Source organism: Homarus americanus, unplaced genomic scaffold (assembly GCF_018991925.1).
Source record: "Homarus americanus isolate GMGI-L3 unplaced genomic scaffold, GMGI_Hamer_2.0 scaffold9514, whole genome shotgun sequence".
In the NCBI taxonomy this organism is placed as follows: domain Eukaryota; kingdom Metazoa; phylum Arthropoda; class Malacostraca; order Decapoda; family Nephropidae; genus Homarus; species Homarus americanus.
This window is the reverse complement of record NW_024728474.1, coordinates 295,170-320,000: the sequence shown is the minus strand read 5'-3', so window position 1 is coordinate 320,000 and position 24,831 is coordinate 295,170. Positions and strand designations below refer to the sequence as shown.

At 38.8% G+C, this 24,831-nt stretch overlaps 1 long non-coding RNA gene across 1 annotated transcript in view; it reads right to left on the bottom strand.

Moving 5' to 3' along the window:
• Positions 1–18,970, bottom strand: part of LOC121866098 — a 54,854-nt gene extending 35,884 nt beyond the window's left edge. Inside the window, exon 1 of the long non-coding RNA XR_006088890.1 lies at positions 18,682–18,970. This is a non-coding gene — a long non-coding RNA (uncharacterized LOC121866098). The remainder of the gene's footprint in view (positions 1–18,681) is intronic.
• Between the last annotated feature and the right edge of the window lie 5,861 nt (positions 18,971–24,831).

The window sequence follows — 24,831 nt, the reverse complement described above, 5'->3', positions numbered from 1 at the left end:
ATCAGAGGTCGGGATGAACTGTAATAATTCGCCATGCTTCGTATAATAATCCGTAACATATTATACTGTATTATATTGGACTATTATAATTCTTGATGGATTATTAAAAAAATTAATAAGGTCTCTATTGGGTCGTGATAATTTATAATGAGATTTAACTCTAATATGAAATAATAATTATCATTTAATAATTCCTTGATAATAGAATATGATAATTAATATATGATAATTTTTAATGATATAAAGTAATAAGTAGTAATCTAATTCATTACAAAATCATATAAATGTTAATTGATAATCTGAACCAAATTATGAGGGAATTATTACTGAAGAGGATAATTTGAATATAACAAGAGACAAACAAACAGATAATTGAAATAAGTAACAGATAGAGAGATAGACAGACAGAAATTAACTAGAAGACAGACATAGAGATAAATTAACAGGGAGACAGAAAAACAAATTAGACAGACAGACAGACACTGAGACAGACAAATTAACTGACACACCCCCCCCCTCCCCCCCTCTCTCTCTCTCTCTCTCTCTCTCTCTTGGTGAATAATGAAAAAGTAATTAGCTCGCCCTCGACTCTCTTCTCAGTAGATCAAGACAGTGTGTTCGAGACTGTTGTGTTTATAGAGCGTCTGTGGAGGCATCAGGAGGAGCCCCAGCTGACTACCCTAAAGGAGAAAGTGTCAGTACAATACCTGACACTTAAGTCGCTGACAATTGAGTAGCTGACACTTGAGTAGCTACAGAGTCATCAAAAAAGAATATCCCACATTTTAATATACATCCATTTATAACCTGGGCATTCTTTTTCGATGACTCTGTACATATTATCTCATGACAGTAAAAATATGTCACAATATACTAAGTGTCATTTTCCACAGGGTGTTGGCTGTATTCGTCACACTATACACCTGGAGATATATTGCTCAACATTCACACACACACACACACACACACATCGAGTTTCACCTTTACAATTTCCAGGTCTTATTTCCACACCAGACTCGACAAGGTTGCGTTACTTACATAGGCGCCATACCCCCATAGGTGTCACTCATAGGCGTCACACCTCCATAGGCGTCACTCTCATAAGCGTCATCCCCATAGTCATCACACCCCTATAAGCATCACCCCATAGATTATAACATCATAGCTGCCATTTCAAAGTTATTAAAAACAAATATCACACACACACACACACACACACACACACACACACACACACACACACACCTGGCTGGCTAAATGAAAGACCTCACCTTAGACTAAAAGAACAAAAATTCCTCAAAGGTAAATGTTGGGTTGTGCATTATAAACGTAAAAGGTAACATTAGCCTTTAAATAAAAACACCTTGACCTGGTTTCCACAACAGAGAGAGATTAAAATAATATCCCCTTTTAGACTACAGCCCGAATAAAGAACTCGTCTGGTGTTACTAAATTGTTTCCTTTATCTAAACTTTGCTCTATATACAGGAGTTTAATGACACTTTTTTTTGGTATAGTAGTTTATATAGTTTTTGCTTTATGCTGTGTGTCTACCTGGCCAGATGGTTTTACCTGGCTAGGATTAATTTGGTAGGTATTAATTATGTTTGAATATTTTCTTAATACTTGACTTGGTAAATGATGATCTTTTATTGATGTATTCTTAATAGTCAAGTAAGGTGAATTAATTGAGTACGATGATTTAACTCCTTTGAGTACGATGATCTAACCCTTGAGTACTTAACCTTTTAAGTACGATGATTTAACCCCTTGAGTACGATAACTTAACCCCCTTTAGTACGATGACTTAACCCCTTGAGTACGATGACTTAACCCCTTAAGTATGATAACTTAACCCCTTGATTACGATGACTTAACCCCTCGAATACGATGACTTAACCCCCTTAAGTACAATGAATTAGCCCAAAGGTATAATCTCCAGGTGAAATAAACTGTGGGGGCTAATTTTCAGGTGATCCCCAAACTTCCTTTAGTTCAATACCTGTTCAATTAAGACTCAACACACCTGTAATTAACCTAATCCTGTCATTAATTAATATCTCACAAAGAAACAATCACCATTCCTTCCAATCACTATCCTAATTATATTTTCTAACTGATATCTAATCCATAAAAAAACAAATCAACAATAACTGAAAATTATATCCTAACTCGGATCAAAACCTAAACGAGAAAGTATAAAGACATTTTCTGAAAGATATCATAACTTGTTGATAGCTGGTGTATTATCGATTAAAACACTCATAAATTCTGATAAATGTTGAAATATCGTCCAGAAATCAGTAACTCAACATCGACTCAACATCGACTAAACAGTAACTAAACATCGACTTGGTATACAGCAACATTTATGATATTTTAACCATATTTAGTCGTTCTTGTAGAAGCTTCCCATCTCTTAAAGTTAATCTCTGGGTCAAGTTTCCTCCAAAAGTCGTAAGAAAAACAAGAAAGTGAAAACAACTCGCTAAAGTGTGTGTGTGTGTTTGTGTGTGTGTGCGTGTGTGTGTAAGGTCCGTGCTGACACCTACAGACATCCATCATGTAAGGTTCACACGCAAAACATTCCTTCACTCTCTCCTTCCCTCACTCTCCCTCCTTTCTTTCCTCCCTCTCTCTAGTCCTCCTCTCTACTCTCTCACCCTTTCTCTCTCTCTCTCTCTCTCTCTCTCTCTCTCTCTCTCTCTCTCTCTCTCTCGTGACGTGTTATGTTCTTAATAGTAATTCCTAATATTTCATGGACTATTTTCTTGGTCGTCTTCCGGTATAAGAATTTACTTAATATCTCGCTTCTCATTTTTATTTTCACGCCCTACGAGTTTATGCCTTAAAATACCCCAATTTATATATTCTTACTAATTTAAACTATTTCCCATGTCTCATTATTTCCCAATTAATATTTCATTATTTATTTAATCTGTTTTATGTCTCAGAGGGAATTAATTATTATTTTCCCACTTTAAATAATTATATATATATATATATATATCAAAATATCCAAAGTAATATTTATCTGTATATTTCGAACTGTTTTAGTAATATATAAAAATGTTTAATTAATTTTGTAAAACAATTTTAGTAAACATCTAATGAAGTCACTTAGGTAAATAAGGTAAATAACTTAATTTACAAAAATATGAAGATTAAACACTCCAGCTTAATTCACCTAATAATTAAACATCCTAACTTGACCTGGGAGGGTTAGGTTAAGTTAGGTTAGGTTAGGTTAGGTTATGAGAAGCAGGGAAGGTTTTGTTAAAAATAAACTGGGGATGTCTAATCTCCAGGTGCTCCGTAAAAAAAAAAAAACTATAAAATATCACTACAATAATTATCAATTTAGGAAGGTTGGACTCTGTAATTTATAGATATTGGATATACTTCAAATCTTAATTGCTATACTGATTCTTATCATTGAGAGATTCGCTCTACACTATCAGAATTGGATACATCTACAGATTTATTACCAGAGAAAAGTTAACAATATAAGTTCTGGTTCGTGTTTTCTCTGTATTCGTGTTTATAGAGTCTAGAGGTTTTGTAAAATCTGGCTCTATTATCAAGTCTTTAGAAAATCTGGCTTCAAGGAGACTAATATGGAGAAAATCCGGCACAAATAAGTCTAAAGGAGATAATCCGGTTACAAAACAGACTAATATTGAGAAATTGCAGCTCAAAACAATGCAATAAGAGAGAAAATCCGGCACTAAACAGACTAATGTTGAGAAAATCCGGTTTATTGATTAAAATTGGAAAATCCGGCTCAAAGGAGAATAATGGTACGGAAACCCGGCTTCAAAAATTTAATATTGAGAAAAACCGATTTTATTGAGTCTAAAAGTTGGAAAATCCGGCTCAAAAAGAGACTAATAGCACAGAAATCCGACTCAAAAGAATGTAATATAGAGAAAATCGGCTCTTATTGTGTAGAACATTCACGAAATCCGGCGCTAACGAGTCTAGGAGCATCCAACGACAATAAGTACTCTTACAGCATCATACGTAGCTCTAGTACTGAGAAGAGAAATAAAGTCTCTCCTCTCACTCGGGCTAAATGTTGCTTTGAGCGGACGGAAGGGCCTTGTTGTGGCGCACCGCTCGAGTGTTTTTCCTTGTATGCCAATTGTTGTTGTCGGGTGAGCGTGTGTGTGAGTCCCTTCCCCTCCCTCTCGGTATCTCTAGCCTATGGTCAGTTTCTCTCTCTCTCTCTCGTTTTTTAGGTCGAACGATTTACTGATTTCCTTCGACTGTTCTGGCATTTTTTTTGTATGGGGGGAGGGGGTCTTTTTTTGTCGTCTGGTTGACCTATAATGATTTTGCAGTAGTTTTTTGGGGTTTATGTCTGGATATAAAATCAATACATTAGTGTTTGTTGTGGGAATATGTGACATTTTTTCGTTTTATTGAAGCTAAGAGGATTTTCGTATGGGGTTTTTGTTACTAAGAAGCTAAAATGTTTTGATGTTTTCTCTACCTTTTTTTTTTGTCTTTTGTTTCACGTAAGAGGATTTTGTTATGGATTCTATGTCTCTAAAAAGCGACTATTTTACCTTTTTCAGTCGAACTGTAACTATATTTTATTTTTTTTTAATCTTATTGGAACCCTAAAGCGATTTTGGCAACGCTGTAAGTTAGACAAAAAAAAGACAAGTATTTTTATCGTGTTTGTTCACTAGTGGAGCAATAGTCATAAATTTAGTCTGTTGTTTTGTTTCACCATAAAAGGATCAAATGCTGAAGGAAATATCACTAAAAATAATTAATACTTTCCGTTTTCCTTCTTAGCACTGTGAATATTTTGCGTTTTTTTTTCCTTTAATTTCTTTTCTAAGCTAAAATGATTTCATGATGGGTCGATGACGTAACTAAGAGTGATGTCATTTAAGTGTTTTGTCGTAACGAGAAACTGTTGCCAAATATTTCCTCTTTTTCAGTGTTGGTTAATTCTGTAATGCTTTCCTAATTGATGTTATATTTTACATTTTCTTTGTACAGGGAAACTATTGTATTTTTATACCCACTACCACCACCACCACTACCACCACCACTACTACCACCACCACTACTACCACCGCTACCACCACCACAACCACCACCACTGCCACCGCCACCACTACCACCACACTACCACCACCACTACTACCACCACCACTACTACCACTACCACCACAACCACCACCACTGCCACCGCCACCACATCACCACCACTACCACCTACCACCACCACTCACCACCCACCACTACCACCACACTACACCACCACTACCACCTACTACTACCACTACCACCACTACCACCTACCACCACACACTCCACCACTACCACCACCACCACTACCACCACCACTACTACCACCACCACTACTGCCACCACCACTACTACCACCACCACTACCACTACTACCACCACCACTACCACTACTACCACCACCAGTACCACCAGCAGCAGGATACATTAAAACTTTACTTTTCCCTCGAGTTTGTCTGTCTGCCAGGTTAAACTTCCATTACATAATTACTGTATTTCTAAGTTTTATTCGACGTAAACCCAAAAATTTAGTTTAAAATTTATCCTTTACCAATGGAAAATATATTCATTCAACATTACAACAGGACTTTGAGAAAAAAAAATAATTCTTTTTTTCTTAATGATGAATAAATCGTATATTTGGAACTTCTGAAATTTATTCCAAACAATAGTCTCTAAAGTATTCTTGGTGTAAATAAAAAGATATACGGTTTATAAGTTTTAACTCGTAAAATAGTAATCATGAGTTTTACTGCTGTGGTGCTTGGTGTTCTTAGCTCGTGGTGGTTTAACAGGATAATGGTTAAACAGGATAATAGTTAAACAGGATAGTGGTTTAATAAAATGGTAGTTTAACAGGATAATGGTTTAACAAGATGAGGGTTAATCAGGATAGTGGTTTAATAGTATAATGGTTTAACAGGATAATGGTCTAATAGGATGATGGTTTAACAAGATGATGAACTAACACTTCTAGACTGACGGTTTAATTACTTAATGGCGATAGTTTAGCCCTTTGATGATGATGGTGGTTCAACTCGTGGAAGACATTAGCCCGATCACTCCCTCAAAGGGTTAATTTAGGGAAACGGTCAGGAACTGTTGAACAAGCTGATGATATGAACAAGTATGTATGCATGTCTCGGCACTTTCCCGTCACTTTATAAAGCAAACTTGTCTTTTATCTCTCTCTCTCTCTCTCTCTCTCTCTCTCTCTCTCTCTCTCTCTCTCAATTACACTTTCTACGCCTATCTTTCATCTCGGTTCAATTATTCTCTCCTTTCTTTCAGGTTTATTTATTTTCTCTCGATCAAGTCAACACAAAACTTTAAATAAATAAATACCCAGATAAACCTAACCTAACCTAACCTAACCTAACCAACATAATTCGAAAAATAAACACATATATATTACCCACAAGCCAAAACAACATGCAACAAACATTCAGTACACATTTCAGGTTATAATTCAAACACTAAATAATTACATAAATAAATCCCATATGTAAATGCGAGGGGGATTTAAAGTTCATAAATCCGCATCCTATATAAACTAGCTTAGAGTCCAGAACATCCCTGCGTCAGGTAGGATTAGCGAGTCATGGTGTAATGGAATTAGAAGTGAACATAAGGCAATTATCTAATCTTATACATAGTGACATCAGAACTACCCTGCAACGCTTAAAGGAACAGGAATTTCAACTCTTTATCAAAGTTTCTCGGAATATATAAATAGCACAAAATAAAAGAGAAAATAGTTATAGAATAGTGAAGAATTGGGAACTAAAAATAGGAAAATTGGTTTGTATTATAGTCAGTGTAAATTAGCCATCAGTTTACGTAAGAAATATTCTATGGCGTGTTTGTGAGTTTTTGTCGTGAGTGTTAATAATAATAATAATAATAATAATAATAATAAATCTCAGAAACACACAATCATGAAAAAGACATCACAAACAAACTAACACACACACACACACACACAAACACACACACACATTGTAATAGCTCGTCTGTAAGCTGGAAGAACGGCTAACGAGAGAGAACCGACGGATTGTGTTCTTTCTCATTCCCCGCAGTATGGCCGAGCGGGGCACAAAAACGCCTCAGAGACATATAGCAAGAATCACATCATCTGTCTTACACACACACACACACACACACACACACACGAGATTTAACATTTTTGTTGTTGATTTTTTGTTAACTTTGTGTTATTTCTGTATATTTCTTGTCCCTTTATCTCTCTCTAATCTCTCTTATCGTTGTGTCTCTAAACTGTTTCATTGTGTTATTGTTTTCGCTTTGTTTAGAGATTCTGTTTTTCTTTCATGAGAACATAAGAACATAAGAAAATAAGGAGTCTGCATGGTGGGCCTGTGCATGGCAGCTCCTGTCGAGAGTTACTACCACTGTCTATCATCCATGAATCTATCCAGCCTCCCTTTGAAACTTTCCAGCGTTCCAGCACTTACTACAAAGTTTCTAAGCTTGTTCCACTCGTCCACCACCCTATTTGTAAACCAGTTCCTTCCTATCTCTCTCCTAAACCTAAACTTATCCAACTTGAATCCGTTGTTCCGAGTCCTATCCTGCTCGGATATTATAAGAACTTTATCTATATCACTTTTATTGATTCCTTTCACCCACTTGAATACTTCTATCATATCTCCCCCCACTCTTCGTCTTTCTAGGGAATGCAAGTTTAGTTTCTTTAACCGATCCTGATATAGAAGGTTTCTAAGTCCCGGAATCATTTTCGCATTCTTCGCTACACCGACTCTAGTGAATTGATATCTATGCTATAATAAGGGCACCAGAACTGAACCGCATAATCGAGGTGAGGCCTGACTAGCGCAAGATATAGTTGCAATAAGACCTCTGCACTCTTATTACTTACACTTCTAGATATAAAACCCAATACTCTGTTTGCCTTATTTCGAACATTACGCACTGTTTTCTGGGCCGTAGGTCGGGCTTACAAGTACCCCTAGGTCTCTTTCACAAGTCGACTTCTCTAGGTTGATGTTGTTAAGGCTGTATACATTATCAGTATTTGTTCTTCCAATAATAAGTACGCTGCACTTGCTGGTGTTGAATTTCATTTGCCATTTTTCAGACCACCCCTGCAGTTTATTTAGATCCTCCTGTAATGCATTTGCATCCTGCCCTGAATTAATCTGCCGCCCTATTTTGGTGTCATCCGCAAACTTGCTTATGTCACTGCTGATCCCAGTATCTAAATCGTTTATGTAGATTATGAACAAGAGTGGGCCTAGTACTGACCCCTGGGGAACCCCACTGGTTACACTGGTTATCTCTCAGTGTATTTCTTAATTGTACCTCTCTATTTTTCTCTCACTATATATCTGTCTCTCTCATTAATCTCAGGTATTTCTCACAAATCCTGTAACTTTATATAATTAGTTTAAAACTTTTGTATCTTCTAAGAATTTTCTGTGGTTGTATGACGTAATAGTTGTGTTGTTGTTGTCGTTGTTGCTGTTGGTGATATTGTTGTTGTTGTTGGTATTGTTGTTATTGTGATTGTTATTGTTATTGTTGCGGATTTTGTTGTTGTTGGTATTATTGTTATTGTGATTGTTATTGTTGCGGATTTTGTTGTTGTTGATGATGTAGTTGTTGGTGTTATTGTTGTTATTGTTGTGGAAGTCATTGTTGTTGTTATTGTTGTTGTGGTTACATAAACTAAACAAAAATAATCATCATCCATCTTTTCCATTTGAGAAACTCGTATTAAAAATTTCAGTTCCACCCTTTCCTCTTCCACAGTTTACCTTCCCATTGTTCTATTATTTATGTTCTCATGCATTCCTTTATTTCTCTCTCCTATTGTTCCTCTGCGTCTGGCTATTCTTTTTCATTTCTTGTGTGTATCTATTGTGTAAGCTATGTCTCTTTTACACACTCATGGGATTTGCTTGAGGCTAGACTGCAGCATTATGGGTACAGGTGTGTGTGTGTGTGTGTGTGTGTTGTAGGTAGGGCATCGAATAACCAGCTTAACCTAACTTAATTAATCCTGCCTCAGCTTATTCTAACTTGTTTTAACTTGTTCTAATATATATTAACTTAATCTCACCTAATTTTTGTTTAATCTACCGTAGCCTGACTTAAAACTAACGTCATCTAACTTAATCTAACTTACCTTAATCTAACCTAATTTAATCTAACCTAATCTAGCCTAAAACTCTAACCTAACCTAACTTAATCTAACAACCTAATCCAATTGAATTTAAACTAACCCAGACTTCATCAACCTAACCTAGCAATCTAACTTATCTTACCCTAACCTAACCAGAACAAAAATTAATTGTGTTTATAACTAGTCACTAAAAAACACTATACTTTATCACGAATAGTTAGTTTGTTAAGTAAATATATAAATAAACGCAGCGTTGACTTCACCAGCTCAGCATTTAGCTACATATAAGGAAAGTGGCGACGTTGGGTGACTACATCTCTTGCCAAATATTCCTGTCATGCAAATTCTGGCTGAGGAATTAGCATACAAAGCAGAGGGTAGTTCCTTTAATAGACTATCATGTGCAAAATTAATTCTGGCAAGTAGAGCGTCACATCTGCTTTTAGTTCATACAATTTTTACTTTTATGCAAATATTCTAAAAAACTTGTCAAGCGTTATTTTTTTTTGTTCGTCTGTGTAGAATAGTTATTTTTGTTTAATAATACGACAAGAGGGTTCTCACGCGTGTTAGCCAGACCCGGATTCGATTCCATCTTAAACTATGTAAATATATGATAGGTATTTGTCATCTCTTATTATATAAACACAGAGAGATACATACTGTCGCTTATATACAACAAATTTGTATAAAACTACACGTTCACACATGAAAACACACACCACACACACACAGTTATCACCACAGGCGCGGCTTCACCTAAATCACCTCTTTTCCCCTGATATAAGCCACTCACATCCACCTTAAATCAGAGAGTCTCTACACTACCTTTGTCCTTTCATCTGATGCTAAGTTACTGTACCAAGTTAAGGTAGAGTCTCACTACAACTTTGAGACCATTTTTACCAGTATTTCTGTATATATCTCACCCCCGTTGGTTAAATACGTTCATATACTTTCAGTTACGATCAAAATGGAACGTAAGTTTGCAAATGCGGTTAAGGTAGAGTCTCAGGTAATTGTGTAGCCATTAGTTGAGCAATATTTGGGGGATTTAAAGTCATAGACGATGTTATACCTTCAGTTACGTGGAATAGTCAATGTAAATTTCCGTATCTAGTTTAGGTAGAGTCTTGGGGTAATTTGGACTCCATTACTGGGCTGTATTTTGGGTGTTTGAGTCCATTATATACCGTTTTATACCTACAGTTACGAGGAAATTTTAAACCTACGTTTTTTTTTGAAATTAAGGTCAATTTGGGTTTATATTTGCCTTTCACGAGACTGTATACTGTTAACTACGAGACCTCCTCACACAACTAATCACGAGACCTCCTCACACAACTAATCACGAGACCTCCTCACACTTCTAACCACGAGGCATCACACTGATTAACACGAGACCTCACATTCGCTAACACGAGATCTCCTCACGCTGCAAACCACGAGACCTCACACTACCAGGCACTAGACCTCACATTACCAGGCACGAGACCTCACACTACCAGGCACTAGACCTCACATTACCAGGCACGAGACCTCACATTGCACACGACCAACTAGAACTCATTACCCCACAGCATAATACCAAGGTTAGGTTAGGTTAGGTTAGGTAAGCACAGAAGTACAGTAATAGAGAAAATATGTGATTTTGGATATGAAGTGATTTATCTCTCGCAGTTGTCGTGTGAAAGTTTAATTTTTAATCATTTACGTGTTGGAGAGAGAATGTCAAGCATAAGTAGATATAATAATAATAATAATAATACCACTGGTAATCGCAATATTAATGCTACTTATTACTTAAGTGTTATAAATAAATGAATATATCTTAGAGTCGAAGGTTTCATCAGTTATATACAAGTTATTAGGGGTCAGCCATGGACGGCCAACTATATTTCCAACCTCATAGCCTCGGGTCCTGCGCCCGACTGAGGTGATGTGAATATTGTCGATCTGCCCCACCCGACGCTGCCGGGAAACGGGAAAAAGCTCTTACACCAATGGGGCGAATTAAGGCATATTAATCCACATTAAAAACTAAATCCGCATCATGAAGATTAAACAATGTAAGAGATATGAAATTAATTCATATAAATAAACAACGAAGATTAATCTGAATTCTATGACGGTCTGAATCATGACAGCTGTTGTAATACGTAGGTATGTGTGATGATTAAACTAAAAATATATTCAGGTATAACAAACGTGGAGATGAAGAAAGTGATAAGAAAAAGATAGAGGAGAAGATAATAAAAACGGAACAAATCATAGAGAGAATAAACAATAATAAACAAATCTGATAATTATGTAGAATGATTAAGAGAAATGGAGACGAAAAGATGGAAAAAGAAACGAAAGAAAAGAGAAAATATCAAGAGAGAGAGAGAGATAAAACAAGAAAAACAAACAAGAAACGATCAAAAGGACACAAACACACACACAAACATGCCAGTTGAGGTTCCTTGTCACCAGGTGTCACACAAACAATGTTATTAAGGAGGTGTTGTAACTGAAGGTGTTGTCTGGGTTACCTGGTGTTGCAGCAGACAGGTGTGGAGTGTTGAAGACAGGTGTGGAGTGTTGAAGACAGGTGTGGAGTGTTGGAGATAGGTATGGAGTGTTGGAGTTTGGGAGAGGTGTTGGAGCTTTGGAGAGGTGTTGGAGTGTTGGAGATAGGTTTGGAGTGATGAAGAAAGTAGTGGAGTGTTGGAGAAAGTTGTTGGAGTGTTGGAGACAGGTGTGGAGTGTTGAAGACAGGTGTGGAGTGTTGAAGACAGGTGTGGAGTGTTGGAGATAGGTGTAGAGTGTTGGAGACAGGTGTTGGAGTGTTGGAGAGAGGTGTTGGAGTAATGGGAACAGGCGTGGAGTGTTGGAGACAGGAGACAGGTGTAGAGTGTTGAAGACAGGTGTGGAGTGTTGGAGACAGGTGTGGAGTGTTGGAGACAGGTGTTGAAGAAGGAGACAGGTGTAGAGTGTTGGAGACAGGTGTGGAGTGTTGGAGACAGGTGTTGGAGAAAGGTGTTACAGTGTTTTCATAATCATACATTAAAATTAGGAATTAATTATAAAATATTAATAATTCAATCATACGCTGTTTACTCCCCTGAGTAGGACTGACTTAATCCCTAGAGTACAATTGGCTTAATCCCTACAGTACTAGTGACTTAATCCCTAGAGTACAACTGACTTAATGTACGATGAACTCAACCCTTTGACTACACTAACTTAATATCTTGAGTACGAGGCTTTAATCCATTGACAACATTGACCTAATAACTTGAGTCAGGTGAAGTTGTACTCAAGCAGCTTCAACACATCCTACTTAAGAGATTAATGTACCGGACAGATCTAGACAGGAATATCTTCACTACACAGCATCTCCTATCAGTGACAGTAAGAGATAGCAAAGGGTTTTAGATAATGTTAATCGTCGTAAAGTGATGGAAATATACTCAGTGGGAGGGTGTTTTAAGGAGGATGGGAGAGGGGGGGGGGTGAATTAAGTGGTAAGGTGTGGAGGCTATAGGTTGTGTTCAGGTTGGGTTACGTTAGGTTAGGTTAGGTAATAGTAAGAGCCTTTGAGAAGCATTTTTATAAAGATGTTACAGAGAAAGCAACAATGACAGTAGCTGATATTAACTAATGAGAGAGAGAGAGAGAGAGAGAGAGAGAGAGAGAGAGAGAGAGAGAGATGCTTGAGGCCACGGAAGATTATGTTAAGTAAAGGGAATTAGAGTCCGTTGGTGAATCTTGTGTGTTTGATGATAAGAATCCTCTAAAGATAGTCCTAGATCCTTCTTATGCCCCTTGAGTGAGATCAGGGGCCAAGTGAATCTATTGTGGCATAGTTTAGGTGAGTAACTTACCTGTGTGTGTATGTGTGTGTGTGTGTGTGTGTGTGTGTGTGTGTGTCCTTAAATACACACACTATTCTACCTTTTCTTGCTAATTAACCTGTCCACACCTTGACACTCGAGAGACGATGCATAACTCTACAGGTAAACCACATCACCTTAACCCTAATCAACTCTCCCTTATATCCCAGGTAACACACTAACACCTCAACACACTGCACTATCTTCCGCTTAAGGTAACAAGATATCACGTTATCTGAGAGCTTGATGGATAGGTGTTCTCTTGTTTTGTTGTAATCTCGTAAAATAACAATGACATCAAATACAAACAACGATATCAAACACAAACAACGATATCAAACACAAACAACGGTATTAAACACAAACAACGGTATTAAACACAAACAACGATATCAAACACAAACATCGATATCAAACACCTGGAGTGGCTAATCTTCAGGTGACCCCAAAAAACACATTCCAAATTAGTAGGAGACAAATCGAGCCTCATTACCTGTGACTCCACTATACAAAGATAAGTGAAACCTGACCTCCTTAATTACCTCTTCATTAACCTTGATTATATGAAACTATTAGCTAATTATTTCCCTAGGTTCTCTGAGAGACTTGATTAATAATGAGACGTCTCTCTATCTCCCATTCATTATGTTTATTATTCTCTTAATTAAGGGATTAAGAAACACAGGTGAAGAGAAAGAGATGGAGAAGAGAGAGATAGAGGAGATAAGATGAGACAGAGAAGAGATAAAGACAGAGATGAGAGAGACAATGAAGACCAAGAAAGCCACAGCTGAGAGACAGAAATTTCAAAGTTAGGCATGAGACACAAAGAACATATAGAGAGATAGAGAAGTCAAGATGAGAAATGAAAGACAGAAGAGAAATAGAGAAAGAAGAAAAAGTGAGAGACAGAACATAAAGAGAGATAGAGATCAAAGACAGAGAGACAGAGAACACAAATAGAGAGCGAAAACAGAGAGAGAGACAAGAGAGATGAGAGATACAGTGAATCATTATACAGACGCAAGATAAACTCTCAATTCACTACCACCATCTCTACCACTACTTATGGATCCAATGAGAAAAGTGTAAGTACTTAACAACTATTGAAGTATTAAACAACTTTGTCTACACACTCCTGAATTAAGTCAACTTTTTTCCTTGAATAATATAATCTGTGGTGATAAAATACGCTAATGTTTTTCTCGAGACAAAGAACTTATGATTAGTTTTGCACTTGGTAATAATGAGTGTTTAATGAAGACAAAAATAGTTACTTTTTTCTTTAAAATTGGTAATTTTTTTTAATTAGTTTGTGTGTGTGTGTGTGTGTGTGTTTGTTTTAATGGCTCTACACCCAACTATAATTAGCTATCCCTAAATTTTACCAACCACACACACACACGAAGCTGCAGTTCCTACGTCAAAAATCACACACTTCTCCCTCATTATCGTAGATGATTTTACTTATCTCGGAATAATGGAATATTCAACCAATCTCTCTCACACACACACACACAAACATATATATATAAATATATATATATATATATATATATATATATACATATTCAGAGCCTGTAATTCCAAGTCGTAAATCATTAGTAAAGAAATTCTAGCCGTTGTTAAACATGAGAGTTCTGTCAGGTGGAGAGTCGGCGTTGAATCGTACGTCCGCCAGATGTGTACAAAATAACCCTTGCTCGCTCCTGCCTGCCGTGGCCACGCTCAAGTTTACGGAACACGAAATGGATATAAAGTGTTCCTTAGTTTAGGTGCAAAGTGTTCCGTAGTGTGAAAACCAAAAAATAAAAGAATATAGAACATACAGTATATAATTTTATGGCTACAGTTAACAGAAATGGGGAGAGAATGAATGTGCCACGTATAAGGGACAGTGATGGAATGATGAAGGGGGAAGTAGGAGGAGGAAATAACGAGAGAAATACTAGGAGAGAAAGAAAGAGAGAGAGAGAGAGACAGAGAGAAAGAGAGAGAGACCATCATGCGAGGACACAGCAAACAAAAAATACAGAGAATGAGTAATGAAGTCATATTGTGGGTATAATGCTGATACGATGTGTTTTTGGAGACGGCGTGTGTGTGTGTGTGTGTGTGTGTGTGTGCGTTGTGTATGAGTGTGTGTGTGTGTGTGTGTGTTGTGTGTGGGTGTGTGTGTGTGTGCGTTGTGTATGAGTGTGTGTATGTGTGTGTTGTGTATGAGTGTGTGTATGTGTGCGTTGTGTATGAGTGTGTTGTGTATGAGTGTGTGTATGTGTGTGTTAGGCCATGTATTATGGTATTCATTTAAATATATATAATGATTAATTATTTACATGATCGTCTATGGCCAGTTATAATTTCTAGAAGAATACATAGAAGCTATAGCAGAAGTTATCGTATAAGTGAAATTATCATACTTTTACACACTCACCTAGCTACACACTATCTTCCTAACACACCTATTTCTTCTACACCTAACACCTAACCTAACACACTTCTTCTACCTACCTGCTCCACACACACACAACACTCCCACACCTCACACCAACACACACACACACAACACACCCCACACACACAAAACACACACACAACACACACACACACAACACTCCCCACCTCCCCACACACACACACACACACATACAACACTCCCACACACACACACACACATACAACACTCCCACACACACACACCCACATCCATTACATCCACACAGGTTCCGAAAGCAGTATCGTACCAACTCTGATCTCCTGATATGACCTCTTAAACCCTGACACAGCCCCTTAAGGAGACAGAGAAAGGCAGATAGGCAGAGAAAGTCAGATAACAAGAGAGACAGAGCATTACGGCGGCTTGACTCGTAAACTAAGATGGTTAGTGGCGCTCCTGCGTTAAAGGTGGCACCATATGATGTTATTATGGTGTCTGTTTGACTTCTCTTCCTCCTTTATCTTCGCCTCCTTCCTTCCTTTTCCTTATCTACCCTTTTTTTTCTCCTCCAACTCCTCCTTTTCGTTCCCATTCTTTTCCCTTTTCTCCTCTCCCTCCTTCTCCTCCTCCTAGCCTAACACCTTCAACATGACTCATTAATGAAATAATAATAATAATAATAATAATAATAATAATAAGTAGATCTGTCAATAACGGTTAAGTTAGGTTATTTTTAGGTTAATGTTAATTTGGTTAATTTTAAGGTGAAATAAGCTTGGGGTTCTAATCTTCTGGTGATCCTATGAGTATATTTTGCCATTTTTCCTCATGACATTTTTGCTCAGGTAAGATCGGGAGGAAATAATGAAGAGAGAGAGAGAGAGAAAGAGAGAGAGAGAGAGAGAGAGAGAGAGAGAGAGAGAGAGAGAGAGAGAGAGATATGAACAAAAAATATAGAAACAACACTGGTTCATATCATCAACTGCCTCACATCAAACACACAAAGTGAATCCTTAATCATGACTCTGATTCACAACGCTTCAGGTCAATGATTCAATGTGCATGTTGAGTCGTCGGGTTTGTTCATACTAACCCTAAAAATCATACGAAGCACTGGCGTTCGTTCATACTAACTCGAATTCACACGAAGCGATTCATGGGTCATATTCGACGTATTCGAGACAGTTTCATCGAGCACAATCATGAGTGTTAGAATAGTCAAGTCGCCTTTGTGGTGACCTCCAGCCCACGTGAGGAGATTTATACTCTCTAAGGCTGAAAAAAATGGTCTTTCACGTACCATGGTTTGTAGAGCAGCGAGTCATTACTGTGGTTGATGGTTCCTGTGTGTGTGTGTGTGTGTGTTTGTTTTCACATCTTGGTACACAGAAACACGCACACAAAAACAAGTTCAAACACTCACATACACGCACACCTACACACACACACACAAAACCCCACGCCTACACATAAAAGCGCCCACGCATACACACACACACACACACACACACAAAATCGAGTAAAACCCAAAACCCTTGAAAAAACAAACACAATAAAATCTAGCTTTCAAGGAATTAGCTTTTGCGGTAAAACTTTATTTCAGGGAGACAATTTCTGTTTAAGTTGAATTTTCTTTTGTTTACTTTTTTCTTTCTATTTTTAACAACTTTTTCTCCCCTCCAATTACCTGTATTTAATAAGAACAGAATAATTTGCTTGGATCATACGAAGCAAATTAGACGAGACAGAGTACATCACCTTATGATTAAACACCAAACGCCGTCAGGAGGGGAGTTAGGTTAGGTTAGGCTACGATAGCGTTTGGTTATGTTAGGTTTGGTTAAGTTAAATTATGTTAGATTAGGTTTATATTAATGTTAGGTTACGTTGGGTTAAGTTAGGTAAGGTTATAGTAGCGTTAGGTTATGTTATGTTTGGTTAAGTTAGAATTATGTTAGATTATATTAATGTTAGGTTACGTCGGATTAAGTTATGTTGGGTTATAGTAGCGTTAGGTTATGTTAGGTTTGGTTAGGTTAGAATTATGTTAGATTAGGTTATATTAATGTTAGGTTACGTTGAGTTAAGTTAGGTTAGGTTATAGTAGCGTTAGGTTATGTTAGGATTGGCTAAGTTAGAATTATGTTAGATTATATTAATGTTAGGTTACGTTGGGTTGGGTTAGGTTAGGTTAGCGTTATGGTGAGCAGAACATACATACAATAAGCTGGTGGTTTACTTCCCGGTGAACTAAACAAAAAGAGGTATTCGATTTCACCTTCATTCTCAGAGTATTTTAATTCGATAGTCATTACGGCTCGGGATACAAAATTTCACTCGCGCTTTAATACAAAGTTGGTGGCCGGAGAGACTCGTAGTGGCGACGGTAAGAGGTCACATTAAGAGATAAGACCTGACCATTCGCAATACCCGTGTTTATTTATTATTGTTGCTTCTTGTCTAAAATGGTAAGATATCAAGACTCAGATTATCTCAGTCAATGACACCCTAACTACCTTCACCTAATCTGAGTTCGCTGCCAGGGATCACGTCTAATACGCCATCATGTCTCAAGGTAATGTCAGCCAAAGTATCGACAACTTAAAATATCGTCAGCGCCGAGGGTCAGCGCGTCCGTCAGCCGCTCTAACACTCACCAATTTCTGGCGGTCCTGACCATTTGCATACAGAGGAGTCACCTCTCAACAAGTGCTTGTGTCACTACCTGCTAGTGTATTATTCTTAACTATATATATATATATATATATATATATATATATATATATATATATATATATATATATATATATATATATATATATATATATATATATATATCTTGATAAATCACGGGAAGATGGAAAAACAGGTACCTTAGCTTTCGTCTTTATTTAAGACAGCTAAGATATCAAAATTATCCACGTTGTCATTGTGGATCTACATAGAAATATATATATATATATATATATATATATCGAGGCATTTATTCGTTTATTCTTGTACCAGTGAGCAGTATTATACCTCCATCATGATCGTAGATTAAATTTGAATTTGTAGGATCATATATTATAACATATAAAAACAACTGCTAAAATGTTATATCGATAATTGACTTTTATAGTTTTATCGGAACTATTTACAGGAATACTTACCAGTGTGTGATGCTACACCAGCGGCTGTCACCCCTAAAAGTTTTTTCCTTTCTAGTTTTCAAAAAAACATGTACCCTTTCGATAAATTCATAGTTAAATACATTTTCTAACAATTGTTGCGATACATCTACAACTATTCACAAGCTACAAACATACACTGTATTATATTTTACACCAATATTTTTCATACGCCATAACGCGGTAGGTAAGTCACAGAGACCTTAATGCAAGGGGGCTCGGGACCACAGGCAACACGCTGCCTCAATGTCCTACCTCGACGCTCGCAGTTCGTGCGCGCGACTGAGAGTTCCACGGTACGCCTCTCCGCTCAAATCGACGCTGCCGGGAGAGGGGAAAAAGTTTTTACATCCGAGGCGACAAACATGAAATTTCTCGCCTTGTTCGTGTGTTTTATGGAGTTCGGATATAAATGGCTTCTGAAAGATGAGAACACACTTAATCACATTAATTATCTGTCTCCATTCACCTTCAAATGGTATCCTAACTCCAATATTTAATTCAATTTGTACGGTTATTGGTAGAATTAGAGCGCCTATTGGGAGGTGCGATCCACGAGAATCAAATTGCACCGTCCCGAATTATTTTACGATTCTTTCGAAATCCTTCCTTTGTGGCGTCTGTATGTCCTGAATACATATGGATATCACACACACACACACAAACACACACACACACACACATACACACACAGACAGACAGACAGACAGACAGACAGACACACACACACACACACACACACACAGACAGACAGACACACACACACACACAAACACACACAAGCAACACACACACACACACACAGACAGACAGACACACACACACACACACACACACACACACAGACAGACGAACACACACACACACACACACAGACACACACACACACAGACAGGCAGGCTTTACACACACACACACACACTTACTACACGTGATGTCCCTCATAACACCATCTGTGAGAATTACACATCATCAGGCCCCTCATAACACCATCTGTGAGGAATTACTACATCATCGGCCCCTCATTCTGCATCTGTGAGGGAATTAATACGCCATGTGATGCCCCTCAGAGCACTATCTGTGAGGGAATCATTCCACCACATCAGGCCCCTCATACACCATCTGTGAGGGAATTACTACATCACATCAGGCCCCTCATAACACCATCTGTGAGGGAATTACTACTTCATCAGGCCCCTCATACACCATCTGTGAGGGAACTACTACATCATCAGGCCCCTCGTAACACCATCTGTGAGGGAATTACTACACCACGTCAAGCCCCTCATAACACCACTTGTGAGGGAACTAGTACTCCACGTGATGCCCCTCATAACGCCATCTGTGAGGGAGTTACTACACTACGTGTCTGCTGTTCAACACCTCAGCTCACATGATCTACGTGTGTAAACATTAATCTGTATGTTCACTGTATATGTTCCTTCACCTTTCTCTAATTAAGGCTTTTGTTAAACCACCAATGTATGTAATAAGTCATTTATGTCCAATGTATATTTTCAGCCTTTGGAGCTTACCAAACTTTCAACAAGCAATTTATTATGTGTGTATTATACACACACACACACACACCACACACACACAGACACACACACACACACACACACACACACACACACACACACACACACACACACACACACACACACACACACACACCTTTCCTCCTACCGACTCTTCGTCCTCCGCAAAATTGCATCACTCTACTAAAATTTTATGGCTGTAAGTCACGGTCAATATGGTAATTTTCTGGAACCGGGTAAAAAACCGGGGTAACTAATTTTACGCACGATATGGCGAGAGGATTAGCGAGAGAGCGGACCGTATATAATGTTGTAGGATGTGAAGTTTATACCAGAAAGGAACCGAAAAATTAGTGAGGAGTTCCCTTGAGTGCGTGTGAGAAGGAGTTCCCCTGAGTGTATGAGTTCCTTAGAGTGTGTGAGTTCCTTTCGGTGTGTGTGAGTTCCCTTGAGTGCGTGTGCGAGTTCCCTTGAGTGTGTGTGAGAAGGAGTTCCTCTGAGTGTATGAGTTCCCTAAAGTGTGTGAGTTCCTTGAGTGTATGTGTGAGTTCCCTTGAGTGTATGAGTTCCCTAGAGTGTGTGAGTTCTTTTCGCTGTGTGTTAGGTTAGGTTAGGTACAAGTACAGATACAGGTAGGGTAGTTTTCTCGAAGATAAACGAACGCACCCCTACACCCCCCTAGGCCTCCATACACCCACCCAAGAAACCCCCCACTCCTTACAACACATACCCATACACTTACACCTACACACACACACACACACACCCCCACACCCCACCCCCATACACACACCCCACACCCCACACACCCCCCTACACACCCCCACACCCCACCCCACCACGCCACACACACACCCCACACACACACCACACACCCCCTACACCCCACACCCCTTACACCCCCACACCCCACCACTCACACACTAATAAAATAAGCAGTAGTCAATGAATTTATATACGAAATCTAAAATAAAGTGACGCCCTGTACACTGTATGCTTCATCCTGAGAGCTGACACGGCTGGTACTGATGGATGGCCGCACGGACAAGTGTAAATGCAATATGTCTCTTGAATATGCAGTGGGGGGAATAAAGGGCCAAGGTGAAGGTACCACTGGCATTCTCTGGCATGCTGAAGGCACCATTGGCACACGTTGGCATTCACTGGCATTAGTTCTATTGAGAAACGTGATTTACATTAATATTACCACCTAATGTATATAGTAATACCCTCTGGAATTTCAAGGAATATTATCGGGAATATCTAGGAATGTCATCGGATATATCTAGAAATGCCACCGGGAATATCTAGGAATGCCATCAGGAATATCTTGGAATGCCATCTAGTTTAACCGACAATTTAATAGGAACGGTGAGGTGAGACGAGAGGAAGATCCGTCACAGCCAAGACAACTTATGGAGGATATTACCGGATGTGGGAGGAGGAGGAGGAGGAGGAGGCGGGAGGAGGAGGCGGGTGGAGGAAGAGGCAGGAGGAAAAGGAGGGAAGAGAAGGAGAGAGGAGAAGGAGGGAGGAGAAGGAGGGAGGAGAAGGAGGGAGGAGAAGTACGAGAAGAGGTAGGAGGGAGGAAAAAAGAGATGGGAGGGCGAGGAGTCAAAAATAATAATAATAATAATAATAATAATAATAATAATAATAATAATAATAATAATAATAATAATAATAATAATCATGCTTTATCTCATACGAAGCGGATTAATGACCTGGATTTAAGGACCTGGATTAACGACCCGATTTAACGACCTGATTTAACGACCTGGATTTAACGACCTAGATTAACGACCTAGATTACCGACCCGGATTTAATAAAGCCTCTTATATAGAACGAGGGAATTTAATGTGTTGTTCCTTATGGTTCTGTACACACCTGGTCACCAGTACTTACCTGAGATAGGACGATGACAGGTGAGTAAAGTAATCTAATTCTAACTCTATTCTAATTCTACAGTAAGTCTTCTTTCTTTGTTGTATGCAAATTCAAAATTCCATTAAAACGAGTAAAGATGCCCAGTGTGTGCGTGTGTGTGTGTGTGTGTGTGTGTGTGTGTGTGTACCAATCCTTATACACTCAACACTAAAATCAATACACTCGCGGGTGCTTGTCAATAGTGGAACAGCCCTTGGGTGGACCAGCATCCTGCCAAGATGGTGGAGTAACACACTGGATGCTAAGGTTAAGAAACAGTAGATCAACACCTGGCCGGCCACACTGCATCATGACACGATAGCCCTAGCCCGAGAGAGAGAGAGAGAGAGAGAGAGAGAGAGAGAGAGAGAGAGAATATGACCCACTGTGAGACCATTTCCCCTCATAGGTAAAATAATATTTCACCATAATATATTTTCTTATGGGAGATCATAGTCGTGTTTCTTCCTTTATGAATAAAACAAAACACATTATTCACTTTATTCCGCCTCATCGAGTATTGACCTGTGATTGACCTGTGATTGACCTGTGATTGACCTGTGATTGACCTGTGACGATAATAAAATAAAACGTCCAAACGATACAATGAAAAGACATGTATAGTTCACATAAGCTTAAAAAAAACAAAGCCATATCGTGTAAATTGTCACCAGAGTTACATTGGACTCGACTTCATCAAGAAATATTCACTCGACACAGTTTAAGACAAAAATCAGCTTTAAGAGTCTCCCAGGTGTTAGCTGGCGTATGTATTGTTAATGTAAAATAACATCAAAATTTAGCAAAGACTCGGCTTTTAATAACATACATTTATTCTACATAATTTATAAGACAAAAGCTACTTAGTGAATCTTTATACATCATGGCCCGGGTAAAGGGTGGACATGGCCCGGGTGAGGGGTGGCAATGGCCCGGGTGAGGGGTGGACATGGCCCGGGTGAGGGGTGGCCATGGCCCGGGTAAAGGGTGGACATGGCCCGGGTAAAGGGTGGACATGGCCCGGGTGAGGGGTGGCCATGGCCCGGGTGAGGGGTGGCCATGGCCCGGGTGAGGGGTGGCCATGGCCCGGGTGAGGGGTGGCCATGGCCCGGGTAAGGGGTGACCAGCTTTATGTACTGCCGGGAGGGGGGAGAAAAAATCCATTAGCAGTACAGCTGGTAGTGACGGCGCCGGGGAGCGAAATCTCCTTCAGATTTATTATACCAGCAAGGAAGACCTTCATATACAGTACTGGGCTGGTTAGACCTATGAGGCATCCTAACCTAACCTAACCTAACCTAACCCCTACACTGACACACTATTGCATCAGCCTCGCCCACACTTTAGATCCAAATTTAGCGCGTGTAAGGATTTTTAATATTTGGGCTCAAGACGGGGTTTAAATTGTAACATCTCATACAATAAAGGATGCTAGGTAGAGCTTGTCAAGTTTTAACATAATTAACCTGTGCCCACCACGAAGGAAGATTTATAACCCACCATGAAGGAAGGTATATAACCCACCATGAAGGAAGATATATAACCCACCATGAAGGAAGATTTATAACCCACCATGAAGGAAGATATATAACCCACCATGAAGGAAGATATATAACCCACCATGAAGGAAGGTAATTATATAACCCACCATGAAGGAAGATATATAACCCACCATGAAGGAAGGTAATTATATAATCCACCATGAAGGAAGGTAATTATATAACCCACCATGAAGGTAATTATAGAACCCACCATGAAGGTAATTATATAACCCACCATAAAGGAAGATACTTATATAACCCACCATGAAGGTAATTATAGAACCCACCATGGAGGTAATTATATAACTCACTATTCTTTCGCATTATTTTTTTTCTCCTCGTATTTCCGTGGTTGAGCGCCATACAATCAGTCACTCACAGGGCGGCTGGCAGCGGCTGTAAACTCCACCCAGCTAACACGATACACCCCTGCCAGCCGCACGATCAACCTTACATAGAATAGGCAATCATACTGTATTATCTTGGGCACAGTTAATCCTCTATAAACAAGTAATATCGTGTGTTTTTCAGACGTGGGTATTACGACACAACAAGAAAATTGATAAAATCATCTCTTAATGACCTCCTGTAGTTCCGAAGTCTAAGGGTTCCAATTGGTTCTCAAACGATCAGGAGCTCTGTGTGTTTATACCTGTTTGTTACATTAGAGACTAAGGTATATAAATACAGCGAGTGTGTAATTAACTTTGTTTATTTTCTGTGGGGTTCTATATTGGGTGGCTGTATTGATTAAATTTCACCTTGATGGAGGCAGGTTCAGTTTTAATGAATTTCTGCAGGACTGTGTGTATTAAAGTTGTGTTTTTTTAATGGGGTGGATGTAATGTGACGCTACACACACACTCACTCACACACACACACACACACACACACACACACACACACGCACACACACAGGTACTACAGTGAAGCTTCAGGATTAGTCACTAAGGTAACGACAAATTAGCTTACGTGGTCGACCAACCTGAGTCTTATACCCTTGTTGTTAGAGGACTTACCCCCCCCCTCTCACACACACACAATTATTATTTTTCCAATCTGTCTACCTCTCTCTCTTTAGAATTTTCTGCTGTCCTCTCTGTCTCTATCCGTCTCTGTCCGT